The sequence below is a fragment of the Aplidium turbinatum genome, chromosome 1 (genome assembly GCF_918807975.1).
Source record: "Aplidium turbinatum chromosome 1, kaAplTurb1.1, whole genome shotgun sequence".
Classification (NCBI taxonomy): Eukaryota; Metazoa; Chordata; class Ascidiacea; order Aplousobranchia; family Polyclinidae; genus Aplidium; species Aplidium turbinatum.
Window position 1 is genome coordinate 54,740,003 of NC_137472.1, and position 11,514 is coordinate 54,751,516.

Here is an 11,514-nt window from a genome sequence, read left to right on the forward strand (position 1 = left end):
TTGTTATTCGTACAAGCCCTCAAGCCGTTACAACTCACTGTGAATAAATTTGAAAGCAGGGCAGCATGGGAAAAAAATGAAAAAAGAAGAGGATGACCTAATTAACACCAATGCATGACCTAATTAACAAAGAGCTGTTTATTGCCAGCCAGCAAAGCATGCTTTTGTATCAACATCTGTGAACGTTGAATCAATGAAAATCAATTTCTGCTCTGTTGTCCGGGTGAATCTAGTAGTTAAACTTAATTCAATTCAATCAAACTTTGGATTTAATTAAACCTCAATTCTATTTGGGTTAAATCACTGGCGAACAAAATCAGGCATTTTACATTGATTCAACATCTTCAAACATTGGATGAATGTGAAAAAATTGGACTTTGCTTTTTAATAGAAACTTTTAGGTCGAAACGAAATACTTCGAAAATTCGAAGCAAACGAGATGAGAACAACAAGTTTTGTGGCTAAAGGAAGTAATTTGTATTGAACACTCGAAAGTCTGAATGGTTGAGAAATAGTTTTGCCCACCACAAACATTCATATGATCATTTGTAGGCTACTTTATGGGGGATATTTGCGGTTACTGTAAAAACATGATGAAATCATTTTTTTGGTCCAAATTAAATTATTTTATTTTGATGTAGTTAATTCTAGTCAAACGTTAAATACGGCAGATGTAGGCTAACGAAAATCCTTATCCTCAAACAAGACAAAATTTTTGCATTTTGAGTTTTCTTGGTTGTATTTTCAACAAAATATTATTTTTATATGAATTTTTGGCGACGGCTTATATTTCATTTTCAAAAATTTCCGATATCCAACCGATTTACTGACTTATAAACTATTGAAAAGCTGTAAAAACGTTTATCAAAAGATGAATTTCTTTAATCAAATTTATGCAGCATTTGGTCATGCAACATTTTAATATAGGCTATTTGTATGAGTGATTGTAACACTTTGTTTCGTGAGACTTGTGTTTTCTCTAATTGAAAACTATTTGATTCAATTGCGTAGGCTAAGCATTTTGAATTCTATGGACTTTGAGTCTGATTGCAAATAAATAAATAAAATAAAATTAAGATTTTTTGGCAAAAGGTTTGCTCACAACCGAATGCCCACGGCGACGAACGCGCTGTGGGGCCCACCATTGGCTCAACGCCGCGTCAACAAAATATTTTTTATATAGCGTTTTTGTTAGAATAAACCTTTGTTCACTTTAATTTCGTCAAATTATAACATATACTGGCCAATGCTTCGAATTATTTTGTTGTGAATACGAAAAATGATATTTGTCGTAGAAAGGTTGATTCACAACCGAATGCCCACGGCGACGAACGCGCTGTGGGGCCCACCATTGGCTCAACGTCACTTCAACAAAATATTTTTTATATAGCGTTTTTGTTAGAATAAACCTTTGTTCACTTTAATTTCGTCAAATTGTAGCATATACTGGCCAATACTTCGAATTATTTTGTTGTGAATACGAAAAATGATATTTGTTGTAGAAAGGTTGGTTCACAACCGAATGCCCACGGCGACGAACGCGCTGTGGGGCCACCATTGGCTCAACGTCGCTTCAACAAACTATTTTTTACATAGCATTTTTGTTAGAATAAACCTTTGTTCACTTTAATTTCGTCAAATTGTAGCATATACTGGCCAATGCTTCGAAATATTTTGTTGTGAATACGAAAAATGATATTTGTTGTAGAAAGGTTGATTCACAACCGAATGCCCACGGCGACGAACGCGCTGTGGGGCCCACCATTGGCTCAACGTCGCGTCAACAAACTATTTTTTACATAGCGTTTTTGTTAGAATAAACCTTTGTTCACTTTAATTTCGTCAAATTGTAGCATATACTGGCCAATACTTCGAATTATTTTGTTGTGAATACGAAAAATGATATTTGTTGTAGAAAGGTTGATTCACAACCGAATGCCCACGGCGACGAACGCGCTGTGGGGCCCACCATTGGCTCAACGTCGCTTCAACAAAATATTTTTTATATAGCGTTTTTGTTACAATAAACCTTTGTTCACTTTAATTCGTCAAATTGTAACATATACTGGCCAATGCTTCGAATTATTTTGTTGTGAATACGAAAAATGATATTTGTTGTAGAAAGGTTGGTTCACAACCGAATGCCCACGGCGACGAACGCGCTGTGGGGTCCACCATTGGCACAACGTCGCGTCAACAACTATATTAGTCATATTAAATTTTTGTTGAAATGAACTTTAAAAATTCTTCATTTCACAGAATTATAATACATACTTGCCATATCTCTTAATTCGTTTGCCAGAAACACCAACATTGAGATTTATTCTCAAAAGGTTGGCTGACAACCGAATGCCCACGGTGACGTACGTGACGTTGGTTCTTCGTTGGTTCAACGTTGTGTTAACAACTTATTTATGATATTGACGTTTGTTGAAATAAAAATTTATAAAAGCTTCAATTCACAGAATTGTAATGGGTACTTTTCATTATGTAAGATTATTTCACTCGGAATATCAAAATAAACAATCGGTGGCTGGAGGTTGGTTTTCAACTGAATGCCCACGACGACAAATGCGACGTTGGCCCACCATTGTCTTAGCATTGTGTCCACAACCAAGTTTTACACAATATATATTTGGTAAAAAAAATGTTTTATGTGGTTTATATCACCAAATTATAACATGTTGTACCCTTTTTTACTGATTCTTTGTCCAGTTAAAGAAATAATGTTAGTTGGCAAATGGTTGTTTTGCGGCGAAAAACCGACCGCGACGTTCGCGACCGTTGGCCAACGATCAGCCGACATTGTTTGCTGTGCGGGAAGTTACCAATGCTAAAATGATTCCCTCTTCAAATATGACGTCAGCATTGCTTCATGAATGACGTCATAACCTTGTTTTGTGATTTTTTATTACATTTTTTTCTTATAGGTTAGTATAATAGGTAGGCCATAACTAGTATTTTATACTAGTTCAGGCCCTTAGGGGCAAAAATGAGCATCTTTAGGCTAAACGTGTTACACGTTGTTTTTTTGCATTTTTTCGTAGTTAATGAATCTAACTTCAATTTAAGTTAGTGCCGCAACTTCTTGGGTCACGTGATCACCCCCAAATCGGGGATTCCCCCCAAATCAATTTTGAGCTCTTTTCACGGCTTTTCTATGCAATTAGATACGTTATTTTTCATATATTTGTACTGACTGCCACTACAAAATACACGAGATATAAATCACGCAAAATTATTTTATTAATGACGTCATTGTGACGTCATAACATTAATTTTTTGCTTGTTTTTTTTTCTTATTGTGGTCGCTTGTTTGTTGTTGGTGTTACTTTTTTAGTTACAATAAGTTACCAATGCTAAAATGATTCCCTCTTCAAATATGACGTCAGCATTACATTATGAATGACGTCATAGTTTTGTTTTGTAATTTTTTTTTTCAGATGTTTTTCTTATAGAGGAGTATAGTAGGTAGGCAATAACCAGTATTTTATACAGGTTGATTAATGATAGGCCTATCATGAATGTACCTACCAAAAAAACTACTCATCATCGGCGTATGAGCTGATCTTTCCAGGCTAGATTGGAGTGCAGGAGATCTTCAGCCACTCAACAGTCTCGTTGTCCAGGACCCTCAGACCATGCGCACCGTGTGGAGGCCGGTGGGTTAGACAGTGGTGGATGACATGGTCTGCGGTCTGTTCAGTGGCACCACACTCGCATTCTGGTGAAGGAGCCAGGCCCCACTTGTGCATGTCCGAAACAAAGCGGCCGATGTCAGTTCGCAGGCGGTTAAGCCTGACCCACGCAAGCCTTGTGAGGGACATCCCCGGTGGACGGGGATCGGCGTCGAGTATGAAGTCACGGAGCGTGGAGGTGTGATTTTGCCACTCCGTGTTCCACATGTAGTTCGTCCAGTGTTCCGCACTTAAACCAAGTTCTTCTGTGTTGTAGTTGTTGTGCGGCAGGCACAAAGGGGCGTCTTGATTTCAGCCGCTGCTTTGAAGGTGGTGGTCGCTTGAATGTTGCATGGAGGGGATGGTCGGGGTCCAGAGCGCGGCGAGCGAGAGAAATCGTGGCTCCTTTACAACGTAGCTCAGCGGGTTGGATGCCTGCTAGAATGAGTAGGTAGTCAGTCGGAGTGGGACTCAGGCATCCAGTCACAGTACGCAGCGCATCGTTGATGGTGGTATCAATGTGGTGGGTGTGGGAACTACGGCACCAGACTGGTCGTAGTAGCTCTACGGATTCCCTGGGGGCTTCTTTGGCTTAGGAACTGCAACCACAAGGGCTCTTCTCCAGATTCTGGTAATTCTTAGGTGGCGCAAACAGCAGGAAGGGAAGTCTTTTAACCAGGACTTTAGGGAAGCAGCAGCATGGAGTATCATCTCCGGGCATAGGTGGTCAGGGCCCGGGTCTTTACCTGGCTTTATGTGCTGGAGGGCGGCGGAAAATTCCTCCTGGTTGAACTCACCCGAGATGTTGTCCCCGTCTGGGGTTGTTACCCTCCAGAGGTCCGTCATTTCTTGTAAGACGGATCTGTCTGATTCACGGTCTCTCAATTTATATTTCCCGTTCTCCACGAGTTGTGAGCCGATGGGATTTGCTGAAACGGGACATTGTTGACGAGAGGCACGTGATCTGCCAATTAGGTTGTTCAATGTACTCCATGCTATGCGCCTGGAGTGCGTGAAGTCGATTGATTCAACAGCTTCTGTCCAGCAATCCTTCCTCTTTGAGTCCAGCCTTGCCAACAGGGCTGAGCTGTTGGTGTCGCTGCCCTGGGGGGCGTGGAGGAAGTCGAAGTAGAGGCTTTCGCACTCCTTATCCCAGAACGGCATGTAGTTCTTTTGTCGGCCACAAAAACTTCTCTAGCACACGTCTGTTCGGTTGGCAATTATCGGGGTGATCACTTGCGAATTTGGAAAAAAACGCAACATTGGAAAATGTACTGCAAGTATCTGAAAAGCATATTTGCCCTAGGTTTTTGCATTAAATCATCACTTTTATGCTCGTTGGACATCAGTTCACATTCGTGATATTGAAGCAGTAGAGCAAACTGATTTCACTTTGAAGACACATTTTGCTGAAGGGAAGTTTTTGGTTACAAAATCCGATAAGAGGTTTTCTGCAATAGCACTTGACCAGAGTCATGAGCAGTGCAAAGCCGTAGTTAAAGGTAAAGGAGGTAGGCTACTATAGATTTGTTTCAAAACGAAGAAGCGTTGAAATGATTTCTCAACCAATGATTGTAGAAACGGTGACAAAATTTCATGACGAAATTGGCTGTATAGTGACAAAAAACTCCAATGGCTACATGCCTACATCACAAAGAAAGCAAAGGTTATCACGAGAGGTTTGGTGAAGAATTTATTTGTTTGGTACAAACGTTTGAAGAGCTTGGCAACACTTTCACCGACTCGTCTGGAAAACTTTTGACAATGTGCTCAGGGCAAGCCTCCAATGATGAAGGTGTGCAACAGCTTCTAAACCTTCATAACTTTGGGAAAACAAAATTTGAATCGTTTGTATCTTCTAGTTTTCTTGAAGATCAAAAGTTTGGAGAACCAATAACCAAAGTAGGCTATCGTGTAAGACTTGTTCGGCAAAATGTGAACACCAAAGAAGAACACACAACTCATAGTCAAATATAAATCATCCCTTCTTCATGGAGTGTTTGTTTCAAGCTATGTTTGTGGCAAAGATGCTTTAAAGCTGTTCTTTTAGCACGAAGTATCATTGTACCCTATAGCATTATCTGCAAACGGTTCTTTGAGATCTACAACAAAATCGGCTTTCCTCACAATTTTAGAACGCTTTGGATGTCCACAATGTAGCCTACTCCACCAAGTTGCAACGTCTATGTTATAGACGGTTCAGCACTCACGCAAATAATAAAACCCAGGGGTAATGTGAAAACATTTGAAGAATACATTTTTTAAATCGTTATCCCTTACGTTACTGGCAAAGTACAATCGTGTTGACATTGTCTTCGATGTATATCTGAAAAATAACATCAAATCTTCTGCAAGAAACAGGTGAGGATGTAGATGTTACGTGGCTGTCACAAGTGTCACAAGTAATATTGTAATACTCGCCTTCCTCTCAACTGGTCTGAGTTCTTGAGAAATGACAGCAACAAAACTGCGTTATATCAACTGGTTCAACAAGCTGTGATAACTTCAGTCGACCCAAACTTGTCTACGATTGTTGTTACATCGTTTGATACAGCTCTTAGCAATCAAACATTGGACATGTCTGAGACTTCCCCGTGTGATCACGAAGAGGCTGACACCCGTATGTTTCTCCATGTGAAACATGGAAAATCCGATGCCATAGTCAAAACAGTAGATAGCCTACTGATGTGGTAATTATTGCAATTTCGTGTTTTGACAAATTAGAAATCTATAAACTATGGGTTGAATTTGGAGTTGGAGAAAAAACTCGCTTCATTCCAATCCATGATATATTTTATCTTTACCTCAATCTCCGATGATTTGCGTTTCTTTGCCTTTGTTTCATGCTATCACAGGCTGTGATAGGCTCCTGTTTCGTCTTTGGAAAAAAAGGCTTGGGATTGTTGGATGCTTAATCTTACCGAAATGTGTGATTTATTTAACTTTCTGAATTTCTCAAGCTCTCCTAGTTCTATGAATGACATACAAAAGTATCTCATAACTCTTTATGGCAATGGTCCTACTATCACGGATGTAGACGAATGCCGTTGTATGATGTTTACCAATGGTTGCACTATTCAAAGGCTGCCACCAACGTCAACTGCTCTGATGCAGCATACACACGGAGCGATATATCAAGCTTGTCGTACGATTAACATCAAATTACGTATGGTAGGAATTTATTAACATCGAAAACCGCTAGTTTTTTTCATCTTGAATTGACAGTGTTTAGACTCAGACATTGCATAATCTGGTGTCGTGTATTCATTTGATTTGTAGATCATAATTACATATTATTTTAAATTTTAAAGTGGCATGGCTAAAAGGGAAATTCACCCCTAGTAGTTGCTCTTCTGGTTATATCTTTGATGACGCCGTTATTGCGTCATAGCCTACTGTACTGGTATTGTTGTTATTGCTTGCAATTGCAAAATTTTGAACATTTGCAAAACTTATAATGATAGTATTTGATCGCTTGTTTCGGAATAAACTTACCATTGGTTTCTGAATTTCAAGTTGTCTAGTCTTAATAATGTAATGATGACGTCATAAAATATGCAATTATGACGAAACTACTTTTGGGAATTGTGAAATGGTTTTAGTAACCGGTACTCCGACTAAAACCAACAGCAAACGACCAAAATAGGTTAGGGTTAGGGTTAAGGTTAGGTTAGGTTTAGGGTTTAGGGTTTAGGGTTAGGGTCGGCAGCCGTGGCCGAGTGGTTAGCGCGTTGGGCTCGCAGTCGAGAGCCTGCATGTTCGACTCCAGCCACTCGCACTTGCTGTTGTTTCTCTGGGCAAGAAACTTTACGATAATTACTTCTACCTAGTGATCGATTTCGAGTAATGGGTAGTACCAAATTTAAGTCATAAGTAAAGTAGACAACCGGAAACAGACATTGCAGTCGGCTGCAGCGTGGGTCAGGTGTATGTCGGAAGGCGTACACCGATGCATAGCGCTCAAGTCCGCTTTCCCGCAATGCAGGATAAAGATAAACAAACAAACAAACAAAAAAACAAATTGATGACGTCATCAATCAAATTATTTTGTGTTTGTTTTGTCTCACTTATTTGTGTGTGCTTTTTAAGTTAAAATATGCAATTGCACAAAAATGCCGTAAAAGAGCTAAAACGTGATTTCTAGGGAAATCCCCGATTTGGGGGTGATCACGTGACCCAAAAAGTTGCGGCACCCACTAAAATCAAAGTTGGGTTGACCAACTGCAAAAATATGCAAAAAAACAACGTGTAACACGTTTAGCCTAAAGATTCCCCTGAACCAGGGATGGAGGAACCACGTGGGCCTCGTGGGCCTCGGCCCACCTACTTTGTTTTCTGGGTGGGCCTGGCCCACCTACTTTTGAAAGCCAAATTTCTTTGAAAAGGTAGCGAAAACGGAAAATCAGAGAGGGAGTTCCAAAAAAAGTTCTTCACTCATTTGATACACAGTAGTTTGATTATCTTTGATAGCTCAATGATGAAATCCAATCTTCAAACTTTTCTGTTGAGTCCATTATTGATGTGCAGCACGTGTGGGTGTGGTTGCGTGTGACTGGTGGAGCAATCTATCAATCAATATAATTATTCTCTATGCTCTCTATGGTTAGAACTGTGATATCATTACATATGCACGTAGGCTACTATGTTATGTTGCATATTATTACTTCCAGGTGGTATTATGTGTGTATTGTTGCCTTTTTATTTGTGTGTACATCGCCACATTTTGTACAGCGATGTAGAGCAATTCAACAATTTTGTAAATTTTTTGACCAAATCCGGCCCAAAAACGGAAAATTTTGCCTGTTGGCACGAAAGGCAATTACGAAAACGCAATGTGTAAACCAGGGGTCGGCAACTTTTTCTAACAGCGGGCCAAAGCCAAACTTTACATGGTCTTGGCGGGCCGTAGCCTATTAATACCAGTTTTGATAGATTCAGAGGCATGATTTCAAGGCGTGTCGTAGCCTAATGCTTTCAGAATATCGGCTAGTAATATACTTGACGGGAATCAGCTGAACAAATTCTTAAACATCAAAATCTTTGTTTAATGCACGCACAAATACTGACAGCTCAGATGTAGGCTTATCTGTCGTAGCTAGCAAAAGAATTTTCAGATTCATTGGTTTTCCTTTCTTTTGTAACAGAGAAATTTGCTGTTTTAAAGCTATTTTTGAGTAGATTAACTTTGCCGTTCCTTGTTTGACCCATTAACTGGGAAAAAATAATATGTTTTGTATCATAATGGCGCTTTATGTTGAGTTCTTTGTTTATACAAACAGAAACGCTGCAAATCAAAGACGTGGGCCCACTAAAATGATTAATGAAAAGTAGCCTACTTGTTCTTCCATTCGATTATACTGTAATAAATAGGGCAACCAATTTTTTGACCTAAAAACTTGAAATTTTGACTTTATAATTTACAAATTTTGACCTAATTTTGACCAATAACTTTCTGCGTTTGCAACCCGAATGCGAAATACAAAGCATATAAGAAATCGAACCGTTAGGTAGGGATATCTTCTTTTTCTAATGAAATAAAAATGTGGAAGACTCAACCACACCACAGCTAACGAACACATAATGAAAGTCACTCGAAAAACTGCAAAAGATAAATATGGAGTGCCTTTAAATATCCCGAAATTACTGAGAGGGTTCTGCAGTATTATACTTCAACATCAAGGAATGTTTCACATTATCGCCTTTGAAGTTCCTGTCTCTCGCCAAAAATTTTCATAAAATAGAGAAGCTTCTCTCTACTGATACAGAAGTTGCCAGGGAGTTCCTCAACAAGCTATAAAAATGCGGTGAAATATCATCTCGTCCCATTTTCACAATGCACTTGATGTCATTTCTTGAGATTCTTGCTTGAATATATTTTCCAATTAGGCAGCCATCAACACCAAAGTTAAGGGCCCTCATTTTCTGGTAAGCTTCTTGAATGGTGCATCGGCTGTCTTCCATCTTCTGAATTAAATCAAACAGTGCACTGTACTGCTCCTCTATTTGTACAAGGTGAGTAGCTAAATTGGGAGCTTTTACAGCATCTTGAGCACGCCGCAGCAAGACACCACCATCATGGAAGCCTTCCACAATATTTCTTACTTTAGGTAGACTTCTTGAATAATAGAAAGCAGCTTTCAACCAAGTACCCCATCTAGTTACATTTGGCTGTGGAAGTTGGCCAATGGAAGTAAAACTAGCTCTTCTTGACCTGTTTTTAATGCTCACTGCCTTAACCCTGGCAACCAACTCATCAACAGCAGGGTAGTTGGCTAATATTCAATCGTCAGTAGTGGCCCCAACAAAATTATTACCTCAGAAATTGCAACAGATGGATTATTACGTCAGAACAGCAGCAGAAATTGCAACAAAAAATCAGTATCTGCGTAGCTTTAATAAAATATCAATAGAGAGAAGAAAAACTACGTTAAAAGAAAATTTTGACCTAACCATGCATTTTGACTTTTTTTTTACTTAATAACTTTGAAACCTCTCTTCGTGTCAGCCTGAAATTTAGTTTGTGGACGTTTTATAAACTTTGAACAGAGCAGAAAAATTTTGACTTTATTGACTTTTGGTTGCCCTAGTAATAAACCACTGGCCTGGCCACATATTATTATAATTTGTGAAGGAGCGGCGGGCCGTAGGTTGCCGACTCTTCGTGTAAAGTAAACGATTTCAGATATTAGGAACGCAACAATGTTATGGGGGTCTGGGGGGCGAAGCCCCCCAGAAGTTGGATTGACTTTGATTGCTGCGCCTCTGGGCCCACCTACTTTTAAAATGGTTCCGCCATCCCTGCCCTGAACTACTAAGTTATATCAAAATAAACTTATTATAAACTGTCGTGTTGACTGCTGAGAACAAGTTTCGTTCTCATTTATCCTTTTCCGTCTTTTCTTGAAGCAACGTTCCTCTGTCAAGACCAATGGTGTCCGACACGTGGCACTAGGCGTATTTGAAAATGGCACTCGAGCTCTTGCGGATGTTTATATGCCAAAAACTAGGTTAATTAATTGTTGTTGCATTGTTTATTCACAATGCAAAAAAAAGAAACAATTACGAAAAATAATATTTTCTTTTCTGACGTGCGTCGCAGTAGGCCTATGATAGTCTAAAAAGGCAGTGATTCTCTACCGCGGCCCATTGGGCAGCATGCGGCCATCAAGCATTCTTCCTGCGGCCTTCAACGATACAGCAAAAAAGTATTATTTGTGCTACAAGAACTGCCCAAAATAGCGAGAAAATATTGGTTGTCACATAACTTACGTGCTAGCAAATAAAATGCCTTATGACAACGTTTCTTCACACTACGAATACAGAGTAATTAGTTGTGTTATCAGGGGAGTTACGCCAGACAAAAATATTTGCGAGCAATTTCTTACTTTCTACTCACGGCACAACAAAAGGGATAGGCTATGTATTTTGTGAATGTCGTTCAAGTCTTGTAGAAACACATTTGGACCTGTCAAACCTGTGTTCAGTTGCAACAGATGAGTGGTCTTCCATGTTAGGAAAGAATTAAGGTCTTCAAGAATCGTTAACAAATTGATTGAATCTTTATCCCCGACTAGGAAAGCTTCTTGCAGAGCTTAATCCTGGCAGTTTCGGATACTTGTAGAAACTTTGAATCACTGAAGCAGGCCCGGTCACCGAGATTGACAGAGCGAAGTTTCCGATTGCTGAAGTGTTGTTGACGGAGAATTATTCCATCCATTAGGTGCCGCTGAATGGAGAGCACTCCTGTACGTGCGTTGCTCAAGCGCACACCCCGAGAGTCGAACCAGCGCCGCTTGATCTTGAAGATTCTTCGCTCCAGAAGTCATGCGCTAACCAA